The following is a 27,482-nucleotide window of genomic DNA, read 5'->3' as shown; positions in this document are numbered from 1 at the left end:
ATGATCTAGTACCCTGATATATGAATAAGCAGAATCCCATGGGCATTACACAAATTAATGCAACTCTTAATATTACAGAAATATTCCCAATTCAGTACTTAAAACAGTTCTAGTGTGTTCATTTTAATTTTTATTTTTCTAAACTAAAGCATGTTGCCGGGTAGACAGCCATTCTTTTCCCCAGAAAATTTGCACTGGAACTGGTCCTCATTTATGCGCAACTTCTTAAGAAAATAATTTCAATACAAAGCAACACTAATGGGCTTTAAATGAGGCAACTGTATCCTGTGAAGATACACTTTTTGGACCACGTAGGTGTTGGCTAGCTGTAAATATTCCATTGAATAAAACTAGAATCAGTTTAATTACTTAAAGTGTAATTTAATTAAAACACTGGTTGTTTATAGCTTAAAATGTTATTATCTCTAGTCAAACTAAAATGTATTGTACTTTTTTTGTGCATTACATTGTAGCTATTTGATCTCTTAGTACAAAAAGATGGAAAACCTCTCTGATTATTCAGTTGCATACATATATAAGAAATGAATGTATCCTTTTCCCTTTTCTGTCCAGCTTTCTATCTTAATCATCCAAATTATAGGCATTTTTGAAAGTACACTTTTTAAAAGTTTGTTAAAATGTAAATAGAGTTAGATATTGTCAACAACAACAACAGCATTAGAAATAAAAATTGTGTTTGTTGTTTTTAATCCATGTAAATAATCAGAAGTCACAACATGCCAAGAAGGAATCTACCATCCTAGCATGAAATTACTGGTGGAATCACTAAGTTATAGATCTGTGTATATTGCTGAAAGAATTGAATGATTTTCAAGTTTATAGTGAAGATGAACTTCTTTACAGAAAGGGTTGTTAAGCACTGGAATAGGCTCCCCAGGGAGGTGGTTAAGTCACCATGCCTGAATGTATTTAAAACTCATCTGGATGTGGTGCTCAGGGACGTGATTTAGTGGTGGGTTGTTAGAGTATGTTGTATACTGTTGTTGCAGTATGGTTGGGTTGCGGTTGGACTTGATGATCTTGAAGGTCTTTTCCAACCTGAGCAATTCTCTCATTCTATGACATGAAATGTGTTGGTACAAATTTGAAGGAACTAGAATAACTTTGTGATAATCAAGGTTATAATTTTGAAATAACAAAGAAGAAAATCAATTGTTTGATGACTTGAGTAAGCAGCGTGACCTAAAAGGCTGTATTTCTTCATAATGTTATCAAGGAAGTTATTCCTAGCAGAGGGAGCAAAATAATAGCAAGTGCTACACGTGACAATATTTAAACATCATCTGACATACTGTATACATGAATGTTCATGTTTCATATGAAATTCAGTCTTGAAATAATAGAGAATGGCTACCGCAGTGATCATACAATATTCTATATGTGAAAATTCAAGAACTTATCTTGTTTTCCTAACAGAATAGAAAACTGAAAGTGACATGCTTCTTTTCCAACTCTGCCCCCTTTCATGGGCCTTTTCCTAGTTTTTCATACTAGCCATTCATATCTTTGATTATGCAGAAAGTAAGCTGTGTTCTCAGGAGAGAACAGGCTATCTCGTTTTCTCATGTGCAGGGCTTTGATACACAACCTCTGCTGCATATCCAAGGATAGAATATTCCTTTGAAGCTCCAAAGCTTTTAGAGATCAATTATTTCACCTCACTTCTAGGTGTTTTTTTGTTTGTTTTTATTTTTATTTTTATTTTTAGTAATAGCACACAACTTTCAGTTTTGCCGTCCAAGGAGGGATGGACTTTATGGGATAAGAGGAAGCTAAGTTAAGAGTAAGCCTTTCCAAATTTTATGTTGCTCAAGTACTGAAAGAAGAACATATAGTATCGCAGAAAGTAATAAGAAATTGTCATTCTCCATGGCCCTCCCACTGTGGTATTTGGCTATTCAGGCTTCAGAAATAGATCAAAAACCTGTTTATTAGTGTCTCCAGCCTGGCACAGATTTTTGTCATTACAGCTCTTCTGGTGAGTTAAAAGGTAACCTCTTGGCTAAAAAAGTCCTGGTTAAGTAATCTAAGAGATTTGACAAAAAATTATTACATTCTAAATACTGTTCTATAAACAAACACCCAAAAATGATATGGTAGGATGATTTATCTTCTTCATGCTTGCTGGACTTTGTAGTGTATAAAATCTAGTTATCTGGGCTATACACTAGTTAAAAACTGTTTTTTTGTTTTCTGCATTTGGCTTCCTGTCCAGACTGAGACTAAACATGGGCTTAGATTACTATACTGGCCAGGGCTCAGTACAAAAACTTGCATTAATAAGGTTCAAATTACTCTCAAATTAGACACGAAGAACACACACATAATTGTGAATGATGGCACACTGGTAATCAGTTAAATTTTGATATTTTAATTCTCGTGAAACACCATAAAATCAATGATGGCATTGCTTGAATAGGAATTTAAGAAAAAGTTTTATTATGATTCAAAAATAAATAAATCTCAGAACGTTAAAGCAGGCATTTTCCTTAGCTTTGTAAAATTCTGCATAGAACTGATTAAATGAAGGCTCTCACGAGGAAGGGAAGAATAAAGAATTTCAGTAAATAGAAAAGCATACAAAAATCCCTTTTGTCTTATAAGTGCCACTGACATTCTAATTAGCACACATGGATTCTTCCTCATAAAATGTGAAAGCTGTGTTTTTGTAGCTTTAAGGATAATTGCACACTAAAAATGAACTACAAATGGGGGAAAAAATCCACTAAAATTTTCTGGTATCATAATTTCTGTGCCCAAAGGATCGTTTATGCAGCTTGCACTCTGATCTAATTAGCAGTAACCTGACCTTCTTTCCCCAGAAACACTGAAAAATCTTGTTACTATTTATAATTATCATTGATATCTCAAAATAAAAGCAGCATGCAGAGTTGTACAAATCATGAAATAGAATTGGCAGAAGTCATACAGTACTATAAAAACATTTGTATTCCTTAACTGTCTTTCTAAAGCTGTTCAATATGCTTCCATATAAATACATAAGAGCAAACTTAATAGAAATATATATATGTTCACAGAAATAAACACACAAAATGTTAGTACTAAGCCATAGATAGATTTTTTTTTTTTCTTGTTTTAGATTTGTGGTTCTTTGCAATTTAGTGGAGAATTGAAGAGTAAATTTAGGCTCCCAACTATTCACAGCAAGGAGTGGCACTGTCACTGTCTTTTTTTTTTAAGTTTCTTGGTAAAGTGAGCCATTCAAAAAGCAACTATCCATGTGACTGTATACGCTGAGTTGGGAGCAGTGCTCTTCAAAACAGGAAGGTTTTCGTACATTTGTATATTCTAACAAATGAGCTGGATGTACTGACTGCCAGACATTCAGGCGTGTGACCTGTTACGATCCTCTTTCCTGACTCATTAAGAAAAAAATGAGTGTTTTTATGTGCCCACTTATAAGCAGTCAGTTTCAAATGCCATTTCTTCCTATCCTTGCATCTCTAGAGAGATATTATGAGACTTCAGGCCCGTTTACTTTCTTTCAAGCTTTTTTTGTACTGTTTGAGAATGCCCTTTTCCACAAGTCTACTTTATTCTTCCAATTGTGTCAAATGCTTAGAGGTTAGGGAAATCATAAATGCAAGCAAGCTACATGCTAACCATACAGAGCATGAAGGTCAGTAATGTTTCTCAAACAGGGATTACAGGGTCCCATTAGACACTTTAGCAATCTGATCTAGTTGCTATCAGAAAAGTCAATATTTGCATTTTGTTGAATATGCATGCCCACTAGTGTTTGGAAAAAGGGCTATTTGGTATCTTTGCTTGTATGATTAGCTTGTTTGCATTCACAAGATACTATCTGCAAATCCTCTAATGATTCAAAGACAACACTGTACGGAGTTATTTCATTATAAGGATTAATTCTTTGCTATTCTTAGTTAAACAGGCTTAGAATTTGATGTTCTTTAATTTCAGCTAGGGCACTAGAAGGACAGCTTGAAGGAAAATATGGAAAAAAACGTTTACTCATAGAATATTAAGTGTACCTGGAGAAGGTATTATTTTAGTTCATGGTATGTTTATTTATTACTTTACTAAGAACCCTGGAATCACACTCGTTATTGAGAAACATTAATTTATCTGTGGATACTAATGTGCCAGCCTTCTGCTTTTTAAGTTATTTAAAAGTTATCTAATCAAAGTAGTTTCAAAAAAAAAAAAAAAAAGCCAGGTATGGGCAGCGTCTTGCACACATACGTTCAGCCTGATTGACTTTACTTGTATTCTGAAGCTGTGCAGGATTTTGGCTGCATACAGGGACTTAAATCAGACTACATCATTCTGAAAGCTTTTATAACACAAAAAAAATCCTTTTTGAAAATCCGTGAAAGTATCAAGCCAATGCATTTACTAAATTGTTCCCTTTTGCTTTGGAAAGTAATGGATGGAGATCAGCCACTTAAAAATTTGCAGCTCTATTCAGACTGATTCAGTTCACAAACCTGCTCTTACTTTCTAAATACCAGTTATGCAGACTGCTGTATGACATTATGAAGCCACTTACCAATAGGGTGACTTTGCATAAAAACATTCTGAAATCATTAAGTAAGCTGAGGTAGGAAAGGTGGTCTGCGTTCAGTGCAAAAATAGGGCCTAATATACTGCCATTTTCTTTTGAAACGTATACCTGTCTGCTAAACATTTTGACCAGCCAATCTGAGCTTCATTCATCATCCAAGATGACATGTGTCAAAGATGGAGCTGAACATCAGATCAACCAGGGGAATATTTTGAGATACTGACAAAAAGAGATCTTGGCCCACACGGTCAAGAGAGAAAGGCTGAACAACAAACCAGTAACGTTATTTAGAACTTAATATTTCCTCGGTTGACTTGAGACTTATGAGCTCCTTTAAGCTCTGCATTGAGTATGTATGTGAATGGGGTCGCACACAAAAAGACCTAATGCAATCATAACTTTTTGCTCTGTCCTGAAAGCTTTCCAACTTGAGATGGTGATGCTAGTTTGAGAAAGATTTGAAGATTCTCCACTAAACAGAGGGGAAAACTTTTCTATAAGTCAGTAACAGGAGATCCTAAAAGATAAAGTAGCACTTAATTAGCCAAGAAATACAACAACAGAAGCCACAAGAGTACCATTAAATATAAAACACATATAGAATGTATTGTCCTCTGATCTGAGGGAGCACTCGTGTTGTGAGGCAGTGAGGGCAACCACAGAAACAATAGGGCTAATATCAGTTCTTGTCAAGTGATGGAGCATGGACTCAATCCAGCCACTGAAAATGACGTTTGTGATATCTGTGTTGCCTCAGTTATTATTGGTTCTTTTGTTCCCAAGGGCTCTGTGAGATAGGGTTGAACTTTCAGAATTGGGAGCATAAACTCATGTTGCATGAAGTGAATTTGTTCCAGCCATGCAAAGGCTTTGGTGAAATGATAGACAAGCAGACTGAGTCTGTGAGTTTATGATCAAGAGCTATGCAGTCTGTTTATTTCAATGCTAATGCTTCATTAGTTTCTGAAACTTGGTCATGGGAGACAGAGAATAGAAACTGAAGGATGGCTTCAGAATGGAAAAATCTGATGTAGTTCATGTGTAGAATTCTTCTACTCAGCTTTCACAAGTCCATAAAAATGCCTTCATCATGGTATGTTCCTTCTCATCATTGTTTTCTCACTACTAGATATTCTGTAGTTCCAGCTTTTTTTTTTTCTGTGGGCTTTTTGGTTGGCTTCTCTTGTAATCCTGAGAGAAAGAGAACAGGGGATGCATTGCTCCTTTTTTGTTCACCTTTTATACTTCAATGTTTTGTTTTCCTGAAGCCAGTAAGAATGCTGCCCCTCCAGGAGCATCAAACTGATTCTTTGGCTTCTGGGCCAAAATATTTGGCCAGCCCTGTACTAAATAAATAAGCAGCCAGTGATAAATAATGGAGGAGTCAATTTCTTCTACTAAATAATGAAATTCCTATGATGAAAAGATAAACCACTCCATTTTACTTTATCTGAAAAATTGATAACTAGTTTGTGGTTTTTACATTATTCAGATTACAGAAAATGTACTAAACATTTGGATTTGATCTGCTTCTTTCTACAGCAGCACAACCATGAGGGTTAGCAGAATATGTATTGTTTAGTCACATCCAAACACAAGAATAATTGTTACAAATAGACATCTGAAAACTGAAGGTATATTATTTTAGCTTTCAGATGAGTAGCAATCTGATTATAATCCACATGACAGTCTGAATAGTTCCTGGGAGTTCTTCAAAGTACACAATTGTTTGTTGCTTCATATTAAAACTTTATTAGCTGTTTGTATTTTAACAAGTTAATAGTATAACAATTTCCTGTTTTTTTCAATAATTATTCATATGTACAAGATTAGGGTTGCCTTGATTCCAGTTCACACATCACCAAAAAGTCGTGTTCTTGACATGCAAATTTACACTGACATGGCTTAAGGAAATGTCAAATGCTAGACTTTCTCTTTTTAGTAATTATATTTGTATTATATATCTCATTTGCTATATGTGGTTTAGCTGTGAATTTAAAGACATCCTGGTGTTTTGACTGAGTTAGCTTTAGTGATTGTTTTATCAGATAAATTCTATAGTACATATAACTACTTCATCTCACCGTTAAAGAAATGAGAAACTTCTGAAGAGAAATTAGATTTATTATTGACACACTAAATGACTAGGGAACTTAAACTCTTGTTGAGATTGCTGGAAAACCAAGTGTGTACTATCTAATATTGTTAATAAAATACTACAAAGTCAAAAGCTGTTAGTTGACCTACAAATACTTAAAAAACAAAGAAACAAACAAACGAAAAAAACACCTCCAGGCAACAGGATTTTTAACTAAAGAGGCTGAAGTTACAGGTTTTCTGAACTTGGAGGACTTAGCAAACAAGGTTACTATTCTTTGCATAGAAATCTTATGCATAATGGGGAAATGATCCTTCTATGCTGCAACATTGTAAACACAGAAGTGATTATCGAAGTAGAGAAAAAATTGCTTTAAAGATACTGCCATATGTGTCATAATTTTATGCCACTCAATATTGTATATAAAAGTATTTGATGAAAGATCATTAAAATGGTTTTATACTTATTTTTAAAGAAAAAATTGAACTTTACTAAAAAAAAAAATAAGCTGCTTTAAGTCTGCAAGCAGAGTGCTAAGATGTAGCAACTAAAGGGAATATTCAAGAAGGAAGTATGAATCTTTAATGTTAGCTTTTGAGCTTATTTGGAATGGCTTGTCACCTGCATCACTTGATTTTCCATTTCTTCCCTCTAAACACGGTGCAAGAGTCACATTATGAAGTAAAGATTATATTCACATTTTCTCATGTAAATATTAATATGCTGCTCCAAGATGCAGTGACCTGAATTTCAGTCAGGTCTTTAAGTCCTACAACTTTGCTAGTAAAATTAGGCCATACAACAACTTTGAAGGTTAGGCAAGACTGTAAGTGAGAGAATTTTACCCTGTACGTTAACAGGTATTTGGTTTGTTTTAATTCAGCTGTAGGTAACTTACTTGTCAACAAGGTCTGATCACAAGTTATTCAGATTACAGTGTTGATTTCACGAAGCAGCTGCAGATATTTCGTGATATAGTGTCCATCATTCTGTAATCTTAAAACCTACAAAGAACAAAGTGAAATATATTAGGCAGCAGTACAACATTTTTTCCTGACTATCCTGAGCGCCATTCCTATGTAAAAATTTGTGTCCTGAAACTTCTGGTGCAGTGTGCTACTGAATACTCATCTGACTGCTGTGGGTGCTATCTGCTGCTATAGGATTCCACCCATACCTCTACACTGAAGATTCCTGTGTATACGGGTAGGCCAACCTCAGATACTGTAGTCCAGTAGTTCTAAAATGTAGAAATTATTTTTAGACTGCACAGTACTCTTACATAACTAATACATACGTCCAGAGATCTAAAAAAGTTACAGACTTTCTGTAACTCTAATTTCTTCATACTAAGTGTTATGGAGCACATCCACCCTGCTCAAATACCTTATTCATGGAGAAACTGCATCCTATGGAAAAAATAGCATATGTGCACAGACCTTGCTTGTCCTTCTTTCATGTCATCATGAGTTTTAGTCTGAGAGCTATTATCTTCTGTACTTTCTTCTGTCAGCCTTTATCCCTAGCCTGTAATATACTCTTCATTTTTTAAAAAAAACTTAGGATCAAGTCATATTCTTGTATGCACAGCAGATATTTTACCGTTTTGATAGCAGAATTTGAACTGAAGAGCTAGTCCCTGTGTGAGATTATGTTTGTAATCCTTCCCTGTATGAAAATACTACAGACTTTCCTCTCAGAGCAAACCATTAAAATATTTGCAAATCACTAATCTGTTCAGGGATTTTCTGTTTATCTAGGGCAAGTCTACTGGCTAGTGATGTTCCTTAACATTTCCTTATTTGGAGGGAACACTATTACGACTAACAGGACAATGATTGGGCAGGGAAGAGTATGGAAGATAGAAATGAACCACAAAAATGAAAATTGCCATAAATGACCCTATGAAGACTCTGAATTTGTTGTGGTTTCAAGCTTAGTGTTCAAAAGAAAAACAAATGCCAGAAATAAAAAAAATATATATATATATGTATTTAACTTGAACTTTGGAAACACATCTCTATTTTCATGAAAAACCTTCTTGATTCATCTGGACACAGTTGAAATGTCTAATTACATGAATGGATATTGAAACATCTAATAGAAAATGACTGTGCCATTGTTGAATGTTCATATTACATTCAGCTTAAGATGACTGGAAAAAGTATAAACTATTCGGTGATACTAAGTTTGCTTGACAATCACAGGTTTTCATAATCTTCAACTTGAATTGAAGACAAGGATCTCTTATTTGTTTAATTTCATTTCACTAGCAGGAATCTACTTTGCTATTTCTGTTTTTGTGGTCTGTGGCACTCTATCACAGATAAGAGAGGCGATTTTGGTGTTTCCAGTTTTAACCTTTGGTGGGTTTATGGAGTTTTACCTGGAGGTTAAAAGATCTTATACAGATCACAGTTCAGTTTATGATGTTCTGGATGAACTTCTCTGTTAATAACTGGGCAACAACAGTCAGTGTCAGCCTTTGTTTTGGAGTTTAGTCCTGTGTATGAAGTGCATTTGTATACCAAAACCAACAAGATGACCTCATTCACAATTGCAACACAGAGCACGTGTAAGGGAGGAAATATATTGGAGAAGATGAAAAGACTGCTCCTAGCAGCAGCCATGACATAGATACAAAGCAGTGCCAAAAATCAAATAATAAGGCACTTCTTATATGTCAAATGTATTCCAAATGTAGAATGTTGCTGCATCCTTAACAATTTCTCATCATGTTCTTGCCTTTAGGGAGGTAGCTATAAAAATCAAAAAGTAATAATTATCCAAAAGCTGTTTGTAACATATGTTAGATTATTGAATATGGTGCATATTAGTACAATAGAGCATATGCTAATATTTGCTTAATTATGATCATTGTTACCTGTATGCCTTGAGTGTAATCTCACAGAATTTAAGGTGAAAAAATAACAAAAACAACAGAACAAAACCCAACAGAAAACAAAGATTTTGAAATAATTGTTTAGAAACAATGGTAGAAATGCAACAAAATTTACTAGAACTTACACCTAATTTAGCATAACCTAGATAACATGGTTGTCTACATATGTACAGGTATCAGAATTTTGATTAGTGTGAAGAACAGTGGAAAACTTAGAAGAACTGGAAACAATTGCCCTTTTCTTTTCCAATCCCATGTTTTTTCAGCTGAAATTGGATTGGATATTATACAGATAAAAGCATTTTTAATTGCACCAGTTTGCAAGTCTTTGTAAGATGCTGTCATTTCTTTTTCCTAGGAATTGGCCATATTACCCACCACAATAGGAAATACATTTTCTGTATATATTTTGTAGTTAATAGAAATTTTATCCTGTATCTGCTCTGCTGTCTCTTTTGTCCCATCCTCCACTTATCTAAAAGCCCCCAAGATTTTGATGGATTCTCTGCATATATATGTTGTTTTCACTTTAAAGCAAGTAAATGGTAACATTTAATTTTAAATACATGTATTCATGTACTTCTCATAAGATAAAGCCACAGAAGCAGTCAAATTGCATTTTCCTGCTAACTTTTGGATGGAGAAAAAAGATTACCTTTGCATAAAAACCAAAAAGCTTAAAAACTGGAACTTAATATGTACTGGGATTTCTTTAGGCGAGTCTTCAATAGTTAGGCTGAGTTCTGTATTCCTAGTTAATGCATTTTTCATCAGAAAGACAGGGAAACATTTTGATTTCTGGAATACACTATGCCTTTGTTAGTAATATTTACAAGGTACCATACAGCAAGAATGCATGATTTTTAGGACCAAACAGTGCCTATACTCAAGGCACTGGGCAACAACACTACTGTAGTGTTAATGATGCACTCAAAGTATACAATGCACTCCTACGCATTCCACATTAATTAGGAACATTCTGGGAAGTCTGACTTGTACCAAAGTCCCTGGCCATACAGAAGGGAAAATGAAAACTGTTAAATGAGGAAACATGGAGGAACCCTTTTTATCACCTCTGTGAAACAGTTTTGTAGCTGTAACCTTCCTGTGTTCTGTCATCTACCTTTTTAACTGTAGATTTTCTTCTGTGACCCACAAATGAATGTTCATCCCTCTGTGAGTAGAGCAGATATATGCTCCTAAGCCTAGTTACAGTGAGATCACAGAGGAAAAATAATAAAGATTCTAACCCTGAGGAGAAATTACAAAAGTTGGGAGGATTTTACGTTGGTGTACTGAGAAAACTGAAGATCAGATGGAGGAACTTTGCAGACTGACATATAACTTTTAGTACAGCTTTCAGCAGTAGTTTTTCAGTGACTGATTTCACAATTGGTCATATGAAAAAATGTGATCTACCTTAAATACTAAAGGATAAACTCAGCCTTCCTGTAATTTCAGGCTTCAGGAAGTTTGATGTCAGTGTTTACAACATGTTCAAGTTGTTCTGCTGCATTACTCCAAACCACTTGGGTCTCTTTCCATCATCCCCTTTTGAAGAACAAAGTGTATTTTGTATATTTTAATGTGATCAGGAATCATACTTAAAGTGCATTGATTTTAAATAGCATCAGGCTTATGAAGTTCTATTTCTACCAGAGATAAGATGTAAATTCTACATCATGCCTACTCAAAAGAAAAATGAACAATGGCTACTTATTAATACATAGCATGAAAATTGCCCACAGAAGCTACCTGTGATTCAAGTACAAGTTACAGAGATAAGTGAATTTTGGGTTGCATACAGTCTTGTGATTGTAGCTATGAACTTCCCACGCTTTCAATGAGTCCTAGCTAAAACAACTTAGCTATGTACACACTCTCAGAAAATGCAAGGGTTTGGGTTTTGATGCTGGTGCTCACAGTTAGTTGGAAGAGGCTCCAGGTAATAAATCTTGAAAGGAAATTACAAACCAAATTATACAATACTGAGTATAACTAGCAATTACATAGGCAAAAAAAGAAATCAAGTGACAGTGCTGAATTGAGCTCATCTTATATTCATAAAACAATGACTGCCCTTTCATGAGTTTAGTGTAACTACTTGCTAGCATTAGGGATGTGTTTACCTATGAGAAGACTTACAGACCTCTCAAAACATTCAAAATTTTGTGAAACCCTTTATCTCTTTAGTATGCTTCCCGGTGGTTATTCTATCTCATATAGTTTGTTTGTTCTTTAATAGTTGGCTCTGTCAAGAAATTAACTACTTCCTTGTCACCACATCATTAACACTTGATCAGCTGCCCAAGGATGCCTTATATTTTTCTTCTTTCATAGTCATTTTATTTAGAAAATGAAGCTTATGCAGTTAACAGTTCTTCTGTCAGTCCTCTTATAATAGCTATTTAAGTCCTTGATCAGATTGAGTAAACTTTTAGGGTTCAATAGGAGTCTCAGAAATACATTCTAAAAGTTTTGTAGAAGTCGGCAACTTAAAAAAAAAAAATGGAGCGCTTAGTATCTCTTTCAGAGAAGAAGGGACATGTTCACAGTATGTTCTGTGCATACATAATGGTAGGCCCATCATGGCATGGATACTGACCTGACAGATAGCATGCGTATATGGCCCAGTGACTACATGCTCTTCCTGTAATCTGGTGGCATGTTATAGGAGACATGGATTTAATGTCAAAGAGGAGAATATTTGGGAACAAGAGAAATAAAAGGAAAAGGCAAAGATGGGAGATAAAGGAAAAATATGTAAAAATGATTGTTTTTTAAAAATTATTGGGCATTACCAAATGATTGTCATTTTCTCAATAATGAACCCACCGAAGTTCATAAAGGAGAGAAAAGAAATGGAACCAAACTTTATTTTCTGCGAAGTCAGGACAGAGAGCCTTCTGCAGTGTACACCTCAGATGTGGTATAGGGTAGCATTAAGGATTCAGATTTTTCTGAAGTATTTAATCTTACTACAATCATATACAAGGACCTTCACATTCATTTCTTTCCATTGATCTGAGGCCTGAATTAGATGGGCTTTTGAATACCTCCTTCAAATTATTTATTAGCCAAGAGAACGGGGTTATATGCCATTCTTACCTACCTGGTAAGAAGGTACCTACATCTTCCTCAAAGTAAAAACATGGACAGCTCATTACTGATGAATAAAGTGATGTGAGCTGCTTTGTTTTACTGTAATGACCAAATAGAATGCCTGGTGCTTACAGAACTAAGTAGTACTGTGGCTTAAGTCCTTCTTTGTCCAATCATCTGTACTAAATGAAGCTCAGCTATCTTAAATGTTACACAAAGTCATCTAGTGTCAGATTACATGCAATGCTGCTGTAACAGCACTTCACTATTTAGAAAGTATGTGGTTTCTAAATGAGTAAATGGTGACTGTGGTTTTAATATGTTGTTTATGCATTACTGTGTAAGAACAGCTACAATAGTAGCTGTAGGAGAACTAAGTTAATAAAATTCTTACTTCTTACCCTTCCTAAGATTCAGCAAAAGCATCCGAAAATTATCTTGGAATGGGTGAGGATGTTTTGGTGTGTTTTCCAGTTTAACTTGAAAGAAGTAGCAGATTACATTCAGGACATGTCATTATGTAAAGATGGAGTAGAGGACATGGGGAAAAATGAAAAGAAAGAAGTGCTGGGTTCATACTTGAGGACTAATAAGGCAAGACTCTTTTCTAAAGCATTGCAAATGACAGAAGAGATGTGCATGTGTATTGGTTCAGAATGAGCAATATTAATCATTTTCCTTTTCTGAAGTGACACTAAAATGAATACTGATTTCATTGCCAGAGGGTGGAAGAGATGAAGGCTCTGTACAGACTATGAGACTCCTGTATTCTGTCATCTTGTTAACAGCTTTTTTAAGTAGTTAAAGCTTAACCTCTAGGTGTGCCCTCTATAAAGAAGCTTTTACTACCGAATACCAATAATGCAGATAGTATTAATGAAAAGCAAGCTATGAAGGGAATAGGAATTGCTTTGTATTATAGACAAAGACAGTGCTATTTCAGACATGTATGACAAAAAGTTCATTGATAAGGAGAAAAATCGGAGGTATTCTCAAGCTCAGATGAACTTTTAGACTGAAGTTTCTTGCTCTCTTATGTTTCAGAGATGCATCAAAATTCCATGGTGATGGTGAACTGCGATTTCTTAGAATATATTTGAAATTTGTTCAGGGCTGAGGGGATGTTTTTTTTTTTTTTTTAACCTTCAATAAACCTTATTGCCTTCAAGTACTTCAAATTCAAGCTGGTTTAGTACCTTGTATCTTCAGAAAGGTCAAACTTTTTTGTTAGTCTCAACCACCTTAACTGGTCAGTTCTTCAACTCAGTTATCTTCCTATGGATTTTTCCCCCCAGTAAGTTTTTATTTCCCAATAAAAAAATCTATGTCACTAAAAACCACGCAACCAAATCTGTTAAGAACAGTTTTCTATTCAGCTTCTTTCAAGATGATTGATATTCACTCAGTGTCCCTTGCATCAAAATACTTACTACTTTATGCATTTTAAATTCTTCTGTGATCCTGAGGTGTGTTGAATGGTAACTAAAGCACTGGAGATCTCTTCCACAGTAACCAGTATTTTTAATCACATGCTGGAAAACTTATGATGAGAGTTGAAAATCTCAAGTTAAAGTCCTCTCTAGCAGAAAAATGTTTTCTTATTCACCAGAAAGCTTGATTCTCTAATACTTCTGTTAGTTTTCTTTTGCTTTTAGGAAATATCTAAAAAAACAAAGGCTTGTAATGATTTTTCCACTGTTCTTCACCAGTATCCCATTTAAGGAAGAACTGATTTCTGAACATTGACTTTCAGTTGTTCTTTCTTGTTACTAAATACACCACATTATTTCAGTAGAATTCAATTTTGGTTATGTGGAATCATGCTCCGTCTACTAATGAAGACTAGATACTGCTAAGTAACTTAAACTCAGCATAAGTACATCTATAGCAGAGTAGCATATTATTTAACTGAATTATCATTCTGAATCTAGTCGTCTTTTAAATAAAGTCAGAAGCATCCCACCTTGTATCTTCCTCTCTCTCTGTGTAAAACAATGCTATTTAATTTTTAAGTTTTAATATTAAATTTTTGTGATACGTTATATTTCTCCCCACTATATATTGTGTATATGCACTTCTTGCACAAAGGCAACACAAAAGGTATTCAAAAGAACTCCTCTGTCAATGTATTTTGTCCAGGAGTCATTTTCAGAACGATGGGCCTAGGTAGACCTCAACAGAAGCAAGATGGCTTTCTGTGAGGGTGGTGAGACACTGGAACAGGTTGTCCAGTGAGGTTGTAAATGCCCCCTCCCTGGAAGCATTCAAGGATGCTGGATAGGGCTGTGAGCAACCTGGTCTAGAGGGAGGTGTCCCTGCCTGTCATGGTTTTATGATATTTGGTTATTGGTATTCCACATCGTGGCATCATGTGGTGTGTGTACCTGGTTCTCGGAGGAGGAGAGCTACTGCATTCCCCAGAGGACTTTGCGACCCTGTTACCATTTTCTAGTCAGAGGGAAAGATAACTTGCATATCACTAGTCCTTGCTCTCTTTTGGCCCGTCTCTTGTCCCAGCAGCATCTCGCTCCCCAGCCGTCTCACCATCAGTATCAGTGTAAGGCCTACTTTAATTTTGGACACTCTCATTGTATTGGATTTATCAGCTTAAATTGTAATTATATTGTATTATATTGTGTTATTTTGCATTCCGATATCTTATTTAGTAAATTAGTTTGTTTCTCCTCAGATCGTTGCTGGTGTTTTGTTCTCAGGCCCATCTCCCTACCCTTTTTTCCCTTTTTCCTTTCCTGGGGCGTGGGTCCGTGGGTCTCCCACTCCATTTGTCACAGAACTGGGCCGAAGCTGCCCTTAAACTGTTGACACTGCCTATAGCAAGGGGTTGGAACTAGATGGTCTTAAAGGTCCCTTCCAGCCCAAACCATTCTATGATTCTACAAAGGATTTCAGCATCACATAATGACAAGTTTTGACAAGAAACAAAAAAGAAATGAATAGAAAGTAACTAAACTGCCTGCCAAAGGTTTTTGTATTAAGGAAGTTACACCTGATTAATCAAAAAAAGTGTAAGTGTTGGTGAATCTGAAGAAGAGAGGCATTTCCTTCTCTTTTTTGATAGCACAAAGGAAAAGATAATAGAAAGAATCACAGAATTGTAGGGGTAGGAAAGGACCTCAAGAAATTATTGAGTCCAGCCCCACTGCTAAAGCAGGTTCCCTACAATAGGTTGCACAGGTAGGGGTCTAGATGGGTCTTGAATATTTCCACAGAAGGAGACTCCACAACCTCCCTAGGCAACTTGTTGCAGTGCTCCATCACAATCATCATAAAGAAGTTCTTCGGTATGGTTGTATGGAACACCCTATGTTCAAGTTTTAGGCCGTTGCTCTTTGTTCTATTGCTACGCACCATCGAGAAGAGCATGGCCTCATCCATTTGCCACCTGCTTCTCTTTAGATATTTACAGACATGAACCCTCAGTCTTCTTTTCCCCAGGCTGAAGAGACCCAGGTTACTCAGCCTTTCCTCATATAGGTGTTACTTTCAGGCCCTTTATCCTCTTTGTGGCCTTTCGTTGGACTCCTTCTAGGAGACCCCTGTCTTTTTTTTTTATCTGGGGAGCTCAGAACTGGACACAGTACTCTAAATGTGGCCTCACTAGGGCAAAGTAGAGGGGGAGTATCACCTCCCTAAACCTGCTGGCCACACTCTTTTCAATGCATCCTAGGATACCATTGGCCTTCTTGGCCAGAGAGGCACACTGCTGGCTCATGGCCAACCTGCTGCCCACCAGAATACTGAGGTCCTCCTCTGCAGAACTTCCCTCTAGGTGGTCATCACCTTGCCTGTACTCATGCATGTGGTTATTCCTCGCCAGGTGCCAGACTTTATGCTTGCTCTTGATTAACAAGGTCTTCAGAAACAGGGAACAGGAAATTCCTGTCTGGAATACATTATTTCCCCCACTAGGAGTCACTAGAGGTTTTTTTCAACTGTAAGAAAAGCTTAGCGCTGGAGCAAGAAGGCAGATTTCTCTTGGGGGATGGACAGACCTGTAAGTACAACAAAATGATTTTTTTCACCCTGCTGTGCATTCATTTTACTTACTCCAGAAATGAGAGTAGTATTAGGAAAGTTATTAGCTGTTCCAGGAAAACATCCCTCTTCCCTTAAAACATGGGGAAGAATACAAGTGTCCTTTGCTTTTCATGCACCCCTGTTTACACAGAAGCTATACAAATTACACTGTATAAACCTTGAGAAACAGTTGACAAATTTTTCACCTCACATTTTACTTTCCTTTGATGTTTTCCCTTCAGCATGTCATGCATTACTTTTTTTTTTTTTATTAATACTCAAGAGTTTTATATGTCAGTATTGAACATCAGTTGTAACTGTAGCTTGGAAATCACAGTTTATATAGTACTTGGATACATACACTAATTGGTTGATACAGAGTTATTTGCTTGGTGATAGGCAGGTGTTATCAGACTTATTCATTAGTTCAGTTTAGCCTCAGATTATGTAGGTGTTTGTTTTTGAAAACACTGTCAGCACTAGAAATACAATAAATCTACATTTTTAATGCTATTTCAATTATTTTGTGAGATGCTATATAAGATGAAATATGTATTATTTTATGCACATTTGCAATACTGCCCTTTTAAGAGTAGATTTCACTTTAGAATAAATCTCATTTCTCCTCATAATTTTATGTATTTAACGTTTCATCACTCTACTGCTTTCTGCTTCAGTTTAGGGTTTATAGACTTTCTGTTTTTCTCTTATTTGTTCACATGCCTTTAATATTTAGCATCTCTTTTTTTTTTTTCCTATTGGCTGTTCATTAGAAAAGCTACATTTCTAATTAGATTGTGTCAGAATGGTTCAACAAAATTAATGGTAAAATAAACAAGGAGTTTATTTTGATAACTTCTAATTTTACAATCTTCCTCTTAGGATAGGGGAAATATAGAAATGATAGCCTTTCCTCATATTTCATTTCTTGCCACCATTTTTTTTTTAAATCAAGTGCAATGATTGAGGTAATTCATCTTGCATAGAAAATCTCATCATCTCAAGAACTGATTTCTGCTGTTATCTCCAAGTCTCTTAAGATAACTTTTTTTCTGCCTGAAGTAGATACGCAGTCCACTTAAGACCCAGAATATACACCTGACTGAATTAATATGCAAAAAATGCATAAAGTGCAAAATACTGGCAAAGTTAGGATAGGTGAGACACAGAACCATGGAAAACATAGCTCCTGCGAAGAAGCAGTAAAAACCAAAAAGAAACCCATATTCATGCATTACTTTAATTGCAAAATCAATTTTCCTTTTTTGGTACTGAAGAGGATTGTTTATCCTTCCATACCAGGCTTCTGTGTTGTATTTTGTTTTGCTGTTGCTTTATTATTCAGTTCCCTCATTTTCATGGAGTAATCTAAAGCAGAGTTATTTTCCTCATGATCATAGAATGCTTCGCAGAGTTCAGTAGGTACGACTCTGACATATATGTTTCAAATTAAGGCAGGTTAAAACGTGAATGTTTATGCGTTTGGACCTCAGTTTTCTTCTTCCTTTTTATGTGTACATTTGAATGGTACTTCATATGAACAGGAGAATATTCTTACTGCTGGACGACATCTCAGATAAATTGGTATTGAAAGCAAGTCATGGTGCATGCCTCTATTATTAATGCATTGTAACACAGACGTTCTTTTTTTCAAAATGCTTTGACAAAACAAAATAAAATTAATCAGATGTTTTTACATGTATACCCTTAGATGAAAATTTAGGAACTTAAAAAAAAAAATCACATACCTGAGATATTTCACTTTTTTTTTTTTAATGTCTTTGAATCTTCCATCAAACTCAAGTTCAATTATGACAAATCCATTTTTAAAGCATTACACTGATTGATTTTTCAGCCTGACGGCTTCCCCCAAGAAATCTGAACTCCAGGGAAAGTTTTTCCTTCTTCCCACACATCAGGGCAAAGAAAATAAATTTGAGGTACTCAAAGTGATCTTGAGGCTGAGTTCAAAAGTGAGAAAGAGGAGAATGTGCCCTTCTTGATCATCAGATTGTAGAGATATAATAGAAAATGGGGAGAACAAAGTAATACTTTATCATAGTTTTTTTTTTTTTGTGGGGTGTTTTGTTTTAGAGTCTGTTAGATATTGTTACGAAATTGTACAGTACTTTAGAATCAAAAGCAAGAAATTACTGAGAAATTTCAAGATACATTTTTCCATTTTATCAAAAAATGATATTAACCAATCATATGAATTAGAAAAAAAATTAGTAAACACCTTTTGTCAGTTCCACGTGAATTTTGATTTCTCTGAGTATTATGTTTATATAAATCCACTGTTTACCATACATGAATTCCTTAAGGAACGTAGCTCACTCTGCTTAAATAATAAAAAAGGTTGCTCCTGAACTACCTGTTTTTATCTGTACTGTAAAATGATCTTCCCTTGTCTTCTATAAACAGAAACTGACAGAGGCACACAACACACAGCTTGACTTCTCATTTTTACAGTCTTGAAGTTAAGCTAATACTCAACTAAACGAAGAGTAGTCCGTTGGCATGAAAATAAAAAATGACAACCAAACAAAACAAAACTCAGGCCCCGAAAACATGCGAAGTCTAGTCATCAGTACTTTCTGTGTTAAATGCAGGAATGATGTGAGATCGATGTAACTTCAGATGGTTCAATTTGCACTGGGCTCAATCATTCTGATCTTGTGTCTTTGTTTGCATGCAGTTTGAATATTCTGCATAACACTACAATTATATTCTCTCAGTTGCAATTGTTTTATAAAAGCCTAAGCAAAAGACAGTATTTCTTACAAATACTGAAACGTGTGCAACAACTAGAAAGACAGACTGTGCTGATTAGAGTGCCGTCATATCTATTAACAGTTGCCTTGTTTAATATTACATTATTAAACAGTTAAAAGCAATAGCATTTGTGTCCAATTGTTAGAGGCTAGCTCACTAATGAAAACCAACATAGATATGTTAAACTTCTTGAATATTCAGGAAAACATTAAAAAAAATTAAGACTTTAAAAGGTAGCAAGACTCATTTCAACTACAATTCATTTTTAACATTGCTACATGTTTTTACTCAGGAAAAAATATTTTAAAGATCTTTTCTCCAGAAATTGTTTTTTCCCTTGTTTGTGTTTGGTGCTTATTTGTTGTTAATGAAAAGGGAAAGCAGAGAAAAGAGAAAATATTTATTTTACAGGGTCTCAAGCTGCTGGTATTACTGAATGTCTGACTCGGTTTCTCTTTAAGATCAAAAAAAAATCAGAAAGAAAAACGAGAAAAAAATAAAAAAGGAAATCAAAGGCAGAAAATGCACCTTCTCCCTCTGGGGAGGTTTAATTTGTACTTGGTTAATGCAGAAACACAAAATAAGAACATGATCTCATGAGCACATCTAGCAAACCCCCACAGTTGTTGGGGATCATTTAGGATATAGCTTTAGGTCTAAGTCTCACAACAGTACTCATACCACATATAGTTGTCCAGAGGAGACTAATCAGTTTCTTTCTAGATGATGCTAAAATATAATCTTCATGGAAAAATTAAAAAACAAACTACAACAAATTCATTATAAAATTGATATCAAGAAGAGCATAAACTGGTCATTTTCTCCTGAATGTGCCTTTCATCAGTAACTACTTAATGCCCATACATTAGTAGATGAAAACTGCCTCCTCAACACTGTCTTCTGAGTTGAGAAAGATATCAGGTTCCTGATAGAGATTAAGATACTCACATTCTCTACTGCCATAGTCCTTCTCTGAATACTGTTTCCCAGTATATGTAATAGTGTATTTTTACTATTAATGGCATTGCTGCCTCCAAAATAAACTTTTTGTTAGTGTTAAAGGGAGAAAATTAGTCACTTCATAGTAACTTGCTAACAGCAATTGAAAACACAGAAAAGCTCAACCCGGAATCATTACTTGATGAAAGATTTATCTATCTTACATACTGTAGCAGAAATGCTAAGTCATGCCTTGAGCCAGTGATGGAACACCTGGTGGGAAGGCAGGGCCAACCCAGGGGAGCTCAGGTACACTCCATGTGCCTGAGTGGCTGGAAGGGGTGGAGCCAGGATCCACCCCTTCCCAGACCTCATTTAAGGGTTGGCAGGGGATATGAGGGTATCTTGCTGGAGATTCCTACCTACCTGAGGTCTTCTAAAGGTATGTAGATTTTCTTCCTTTGTTTCTGTGTCTACAGCTGCTGCATTTGGGCTTGTCCTCATTTGCTGTGGCTAAAGACTTTGCCACCCTGCTATTATTGCTATGCTTTCCACCACATTATAGCATTACACATACTCATCAACAGAATATTATAAGACTGACAACTTCAATATATTCAAATCATAAGGTCATAAATCTAGTTTTTAAAAAAAGTTGTTTTAGTTGCATTTTAATTTTCCAGTACTTCTCCAACAAACAACTTGATAATACTTTTTAGACTTCTGTGTTTTATGAGTTATCAATATTATTATTATGGAGGCCAAAATATATGCATTCTGTATAGTATTGTATAAAATACAACATGAAGTTTCTAGAATAGAGCTAATATAGACTACCTAAATGCATGTAATAAAAAGCACTAGCCTTCCATACAACGGTTACCAATCCCAAAAAAAGCATACAGAGACAAGTCAATATTCAACAGCTTAACAGAGAGAGACTCAAATTACCAGGGGTGGTAGGGCAGCAAACTCTACTGAATCCTCATTACCAAGGCAACTAACCATTAGAGCATCCACCCCCTAAATGCAGTGGCCATATGTCCAATAGCAGGAGGCAATAAAACGTTTAATGGGTTAAGCAAGGTCATTCATGGAAATCAAGGATTCAAGGAATCAAGTTTTTTCTGGCTTTGTGCAGGAGAGCACAGGCTGGGACAATTTGTATTCCCAAGCTAACACGAGCCCTTTCTCACAAACTAGTTACCTGTTCAGGCCGTGATTTTTATTTTTCCACGCAGTATATTTGTCAGACTTTGTCTACTTAGTTTCTGTCACTGTGTTCATCAACAGCACTAAAAGAGTTCTGCAGGTACTGCAGAAAGAAACCTGTAATTCAGAGTAATAAATTGATCAATTAGAAGTGAGTGAGTCAAGCTACAAAGCAAGCACTTAGCAGTTTTGGCTGGTGTCACTACCCTGAAAATCTTCTGTGGTTGTTTTTACTGTAGCTCACAGGTAACAAATTATATAGGAGCGTGTGCCCCTATGTAACTGAAAAAGAAATCAGTTTGACTTGATTGTACTGTGGAATTAGCAAACCTTAGTAATTTTTGCTTGCGGAATTAATCTGTGTTGCTCCTTTCAATGCACTCTTACTGTAATGACGGTTGTCCTCTAGAAATATATTCTCAAGAAGGGAAAGATAAGATGAAAAGGAATGACCTCTTCTCCGGTGAAGAGAGAGGAACGTAAACTTGAGTTAATGCTCGTGCATTGTCATAGCACACATATTCAGACAAAATCACTCCACTCTGATATAGTTAAGATCTGCTGAAACAGCTTTAGACAATATATACTTACAAATGTTCCCTGTACTGGCTATCAAATTCAAGTATGAAATGAAGAATAAATATAAAGGAAATAAAAAGCATTTTTCCTAGGTGATAGGATTTCAAATTATTTTTTGAGAAAACTACTATGAGCTCCAGAGGGCTGTACATACTAATGTATTATACATAATTTTGCTAGATGTTATAGTGCTAACAATTCTGTGAAACTCCTTTCTGAATCCATCTGTAGCAGTACTAACTAGACTCCCATTTACCTTTGGGTACGTTCAAGAAATGGCTCTTTCTACATTGTAGTATGGATAAGCTTTAGGACACATTTAAGGACCAGCTTGTGCTAACTAATGTGATTAAAACTATACTGACATCCAAATTTTTCAGAAATAACTGTGGCAATTATGGATTAAAGAGAACTGCATACTCGTTCCTATTTGTGCCTTTCTTGCTTTTCCACGGACCACAGCATCGTACCACTTCTTCATCGGCTCATAGGATGAGATTAGACACTAAAATAACTTCCGCCATGATTTAAAATTCCTGTGAGAGTTATGAATGTTACCCTTCATTGTAGCAATAGGAAGAAAACAGTATTGTTTTCAGCTCTGCCTGTATGTAAGGGCAAATGGTACAAAGGTGTAATTAATTGGCGTTTGGAAAACTTCATCAAGTTTGATGATCACTTAAGTAATTTTAATCTAGTTAATCACATCACACATTTCTCAGATTTCTTTGCCAGTTTTCAGAGTGTTGTGCTAGTGGCCCTTAAGCACAGAGAAAACGTATTTTTGCATTATAATTTCAGTTATTAGACTAAAATCTCTGATTAAAAACAACTGTAAAAATTTAGTTACAAAAACATTGAAACTAAAAAAAATTTGTACTGAAATGCTTCTTTCCATTGCAGTTATTAAAGACTTACAGTTGTCAAGCATAGATGTGCTGTGTTGACCTAGAGAAACTTGCAGTTTGGTATAATACAATGTAAATTCTGCAGCCTTGCTTCGGGTTGCCCAAAATGCTTATTCCCACAGCAGTGTTTATTTCTCCAGCTATAAAAAGCAAACTGATGTCTGTGTGTCTGTAGTGATCAGAAGGACCAATGTGATGGAAAAGGTGATACAAAAGAGGTGGAAGGACCAGCACAGTAGCAAGATGCTACAAGAGAAGAGAAGTTGATTGCTCACCCATATCAGAAGATTCTGGGTTTGCAGGGAAAGACTTCCACTAAGGAGAAACCTCCAGAAAGAGATCCTTCTTCACTGGCAGTCAGCCCTTAAATGAGGCCTAAGAGGGGTGGAGCCTGGCTCCTTCCGGTCGCACAGGTTAATTGCCTTCACCTGTGCTCCCAGGGTCTTTCCTCCAGGTGCTCAATTAGTGGTTCAGGCCATGACTCAGCAGTTCCCATACAGTGTCTCATTTCATAAGTTTCTTGAAGTCACTAAAGAAAGTGTGATGTGTAACACGTTATTTCCTTTTGGAAATGACATGTAAAAAGAATATAACAGGATTTTCATTCTTTTTGAAATTTTTTTGCACATCAATTTCTAAAAGCTTTGAGAGATTGACAGTGTTTCCATAGCTGTGCTTATCATAGTTTACAGTTTAACCTTTTTCCATCTTACGATAGGATGAAATGCAGCAACTCAAGTGGAGGTGCAGAGGTTATGAATCACTATTGATGTTCCTGTAGCCAGCACTCCCTTGAACAGCACTTTAGAATGATAGTCTGCTCTTTTGTACAATTAATTCTGCAGCCTGTATTTCTGAAATGCTTAACGATTCTATTACTGTAGCCCTAAATTAATTCATGTGCAGCAATGCTAGAGCGTTTTGTCAATTTCTAATATTATCCAAGAGAAAAATTGTATTTTTTGCATTTCTGTAATATGGACAATTTCCAACTAGATGGAAGTTGTATCAGTTATTACAGAAAGTGTGACAGTTGGAATATCTGACTGGATCTTTTTTACTGAAAACTAAATGCTTTTTTTTTTTTTCATGAAGATGTATATGCATTTTCTGCTAAGTCTTGATTATTTTTCTCAGTGTAAGGGACAGTACTCTTGGTGTTTTTTTTTCTAACTTGCTTTTCCATTTGTTAGAACTAAAGGAATAAAAATTGACTCTATAAAAAGTATTTCTACAAATAGTACCAGACATAAAATTCAAACTGCCTTGCATTGTTTAACAGTAAAGCTATTCTGTAGTTTTCCTCCTCCCCCCCCCCTTTTTTTTAGGAATTATGTTTTACAAAAATATAATTAGTTTAAGCATGGAATTAGAAAATAAACTTTACAGTAGTTGCATTGCTTAAATGAGTCATTTCAGTGGTGCATTATGTTCTGTTAGTGAAAGAAATTGCTTTTATATGGATTTGAATGGATATAGCATCTTGCTAAAGACGAATGGAAAGTACTGATTATCCACTGCCCTGATGATCATTGCTAGGATCTTCAAATCTTGCATAATGCCATCAGAAATAATTTCCAAGTGCCTCTTAACTGATGAGCAGTTCCTTAAATGCATAATAATTTCCAGTGTAGCAGCTTCAAGTACACATCTACTTTTTGGTGATTGTGGATATCAGCAGAAGACTATCATCTGTCATGTTTAAATAGAATTATAAGCTTTTGCTGATACTGCTGTAGACATTTAGAAAGAGCTTGCCTACTCCTTGTCTAATACAAAGACGAGCATGGTGTACAAACAGATATGATACAAGTATACAGAGTTTTCCGGTTCTTCCTAAAGAAGAAGGGCTTGTGAAGACCATAGGTCACCTTAGTAGCAGTTTCATTGTTAAATTTATATTTATATTCCACACAGGTATAGGAGATAAACTGTATTAGTCTCTCAGTATTTTTGTCAGAGAAACTGAAGTAGAAATTTTGTATATAAAAAATATTCTCATAGTCTTTTAAGCATAATTTGTACCCTAGAAATTTCCACTGATAAGCAGTTTAGGAGTTATTGTGAGATTTCTTTTTACCTATGCAATTTCATTATTGTTTTACTTTGTTTATTTCTTTTCTATGTCCTCCTTGTTCCCCTTTCCCTTAATGTCCTTGCAGGGTTTCCTATTGCCTGCAAATGGGCAGTACTGGTTAAGCTCACAGTGTGTTGCTGTGCTGGGTCTGCTGGGAGGGAGTTCATTCTCTTCCTAACAGCCTGCATGGTGCTGTGTCGGAGACTGATGCTGAAGACAGTATTGATTACACAGCAGAGTTTTAGCTGTTGCTGAGCAGTGCTTTCACAGCATCAAGGATTTTGTTTGCTACTCCACCTCCCTTGAAGTGAGAAGGCTGGGGCTGGGCAAGAGGTTGCGTGAGAGACATGGCAAGGACAGCAGACCCCAGCTGATCAAAAGTATATCCCTTACCACATGTCATCATGCTTGGTAATAAGATATTGGGGAAAAGAGGAGATGTTTGTGGCTAAGGCAGAGCCCCTTATAAGCCTGCTGAGGCTCTGCTTTTTGGGTCTGGCAAGACACCTGCCTGCTGATGGGAAGTAGTGAAAAAATTCCTTAAGGAATCATTGCCCTACTCCTACGTGAGGCTGAGCCCACCACCTGGTCAGGGCTTGCCAAGGCAACCAAGGCTAGCCCACTGTAGGTCTTTCCTAATGACGTAAAAGAAATGAGCAATGTCAAGTTTACCAAGAGCGAATGTTTCTAATCAGTAAGACTGAAAATGCTTGACATTTCTTTTTTTAGTTTTCCCTGAACAGTAATGATGCTACATTTCAACCATATGGTTTAAATGCAGCTCAATGTCTATGCCACTTTCTCTAGTAGAGATCCCTGGGGAAGGTAGCAGAAAACTATCACAGCTCTGTTTTTAATACAGAGCTCTCCCTGCAGGAAAAAAAAAAAACATAACCAAACAAAACAACCCACAACAAAACACTATTAATGTCATACATGGGAACTGTTCAATATCTGCAGTATGATTTAGTGTTAGTTTGTACAGTGAGTTGCTGAAGAGCCTCTTTGGTGCCAGGTACTTAATAAGAGGATAAAGTTAAGATTTCTGTTTTTAATGTTGCTTGATCCTAGAATAGAATCGCAGAATATCCCACACTGGAAGGGACCCACAAGAATTATTGAGTCCAACCCCTGGTTCCCCATAAAGACCACCCAAACCCAAATGCTCTGTGAACTCCAGCAGCCTGGGGCTGCAACCGCTGCCCAGAGGAGCCTGTTCCATGCCCACCATCCTCTGGTGGAGATCCTTTTCCTAACACCCAGCCTGACCCTCCCTGACACAGCTCCATGCCATTCCCTCTGGTTCTGTCACTGTCACCAGAGAACAGAGATCAATGCTGCCCCTGTCCCCCTTATCGTGTGAGGAGCTGCAGGCCGCCATGAGGCTTCCCCTCAGCCTCCTCTTTTCTGGGCTGAACAAACCCAAGGACTTCAGCTGCTCCTTGCACATATTGTTCTCCAGACCCTTCACCATCTTTGTAGCCGCCCTTTGGAAGCTCCAAAATAGTTTTATCTGCTTCTTATGCTGTGGCCCCCCGAACTGCACACAGAACCTCAAGGTGAGGTTTTACAGTGCAGAGCTCAGTGGGACAATCCCTCCCCTCATCCAGCTGGCAGCACTGGGCCAATGCACCCCAGGGTATGGTTGGCTTTTATGGCTGCCAGGGCACACTGCTGGCTCCAGTTCAACTTTCCATCAACCAGAACCCCTAGATACCTTTGTGCAGAGTTTCTCTCCATCTCCTCATCTCCCAGTCTGTACAGAGACAGGGCTGCCCCATTCTTGGTACAGAATCCAGCTTTTGCTCTTCTTCGTGCAGATGGTGACTACTCTCTAATGTGCCAAAATCTTGGTGCAAGGCCTCTCTACCCTTGAGGGAGTCAGCACTCCCAAGATTGCTATTAGAGTCACTGATAAAATAATTAAAAAGTACTGGTCCAAAAATGGTGCCCTGACAAATCCCACTAGTAGTAACTAGGGCAACTCTCAGGCCATAGCCTCCCTTTGCCCTACAGAGCCATGTTTTGGTTGTCATGGGACATTCTTGGAGTCACACTATCATGGCTTTATGATGTCATGAGCCACCTCCCTGCTGACCCCTATAAATAAAAGGACCCTGACACCAGAACGCCAGTTGTACAGCCGGAGCCCTGTGAAAGAAGGAACACTTCAGAAATTTTCTTCCCTCTCCAGGTGGGAGACTTTGTGGAAGAGGATGGATCCTCCTCCTCTTGAAATATGAGCTTATTTAATCCCAGAGAAAGCCTATGGAGAAAACAGCAGT

General features: G+C 36.5%; 1 protein-coding gene and 1 long non-coding RNA gene across 2 annotated transcripts in view; one reads left to right on the top strand and one right to left on the bottom strand.

Moving 5' to 3' along the window:
- Positions 1-27,482, top strand: part of FSTL5 (follistatin like 5) — a 302,163-nt gene that overhangs the window by 95,488 nt on the left and 179,193 nt on the right. The window lies entirely within an intron of this gene.
- LOC110398685 lies at positions 5,482-27,220 on the bottom strand. The gene is made up of 3 exons (XR_002438556.1): positions 26,915-27,220; positions 7,564-7,669; positions 5,482-5,758 (listed from the first exon to the last, which is right to left on the bottom strand). It is a non-coding gene; the product is annotated as an uncharacterized LOC110398685 (long non-coding RNA).

The sequence above is a fragment of the Numida meleagris genome, chromosome 4, assembly GCF_002078875.1.
Source record: "Numida meleagris isolate 19003 breed g44 Domestic line chromosome 4, NumMel1.0, whole genome shotgun sequence".
Taxonomy (NCBI): Eukaryota; Metazoa; Chordata; class Aves; order Galliformes; family Numididae; genus Numida; species Numida meleagris.
Note: the sequence above shows the minus strand (reverse complement) of the source record. Positions and strands in the feature narration are given on the sequence as shown.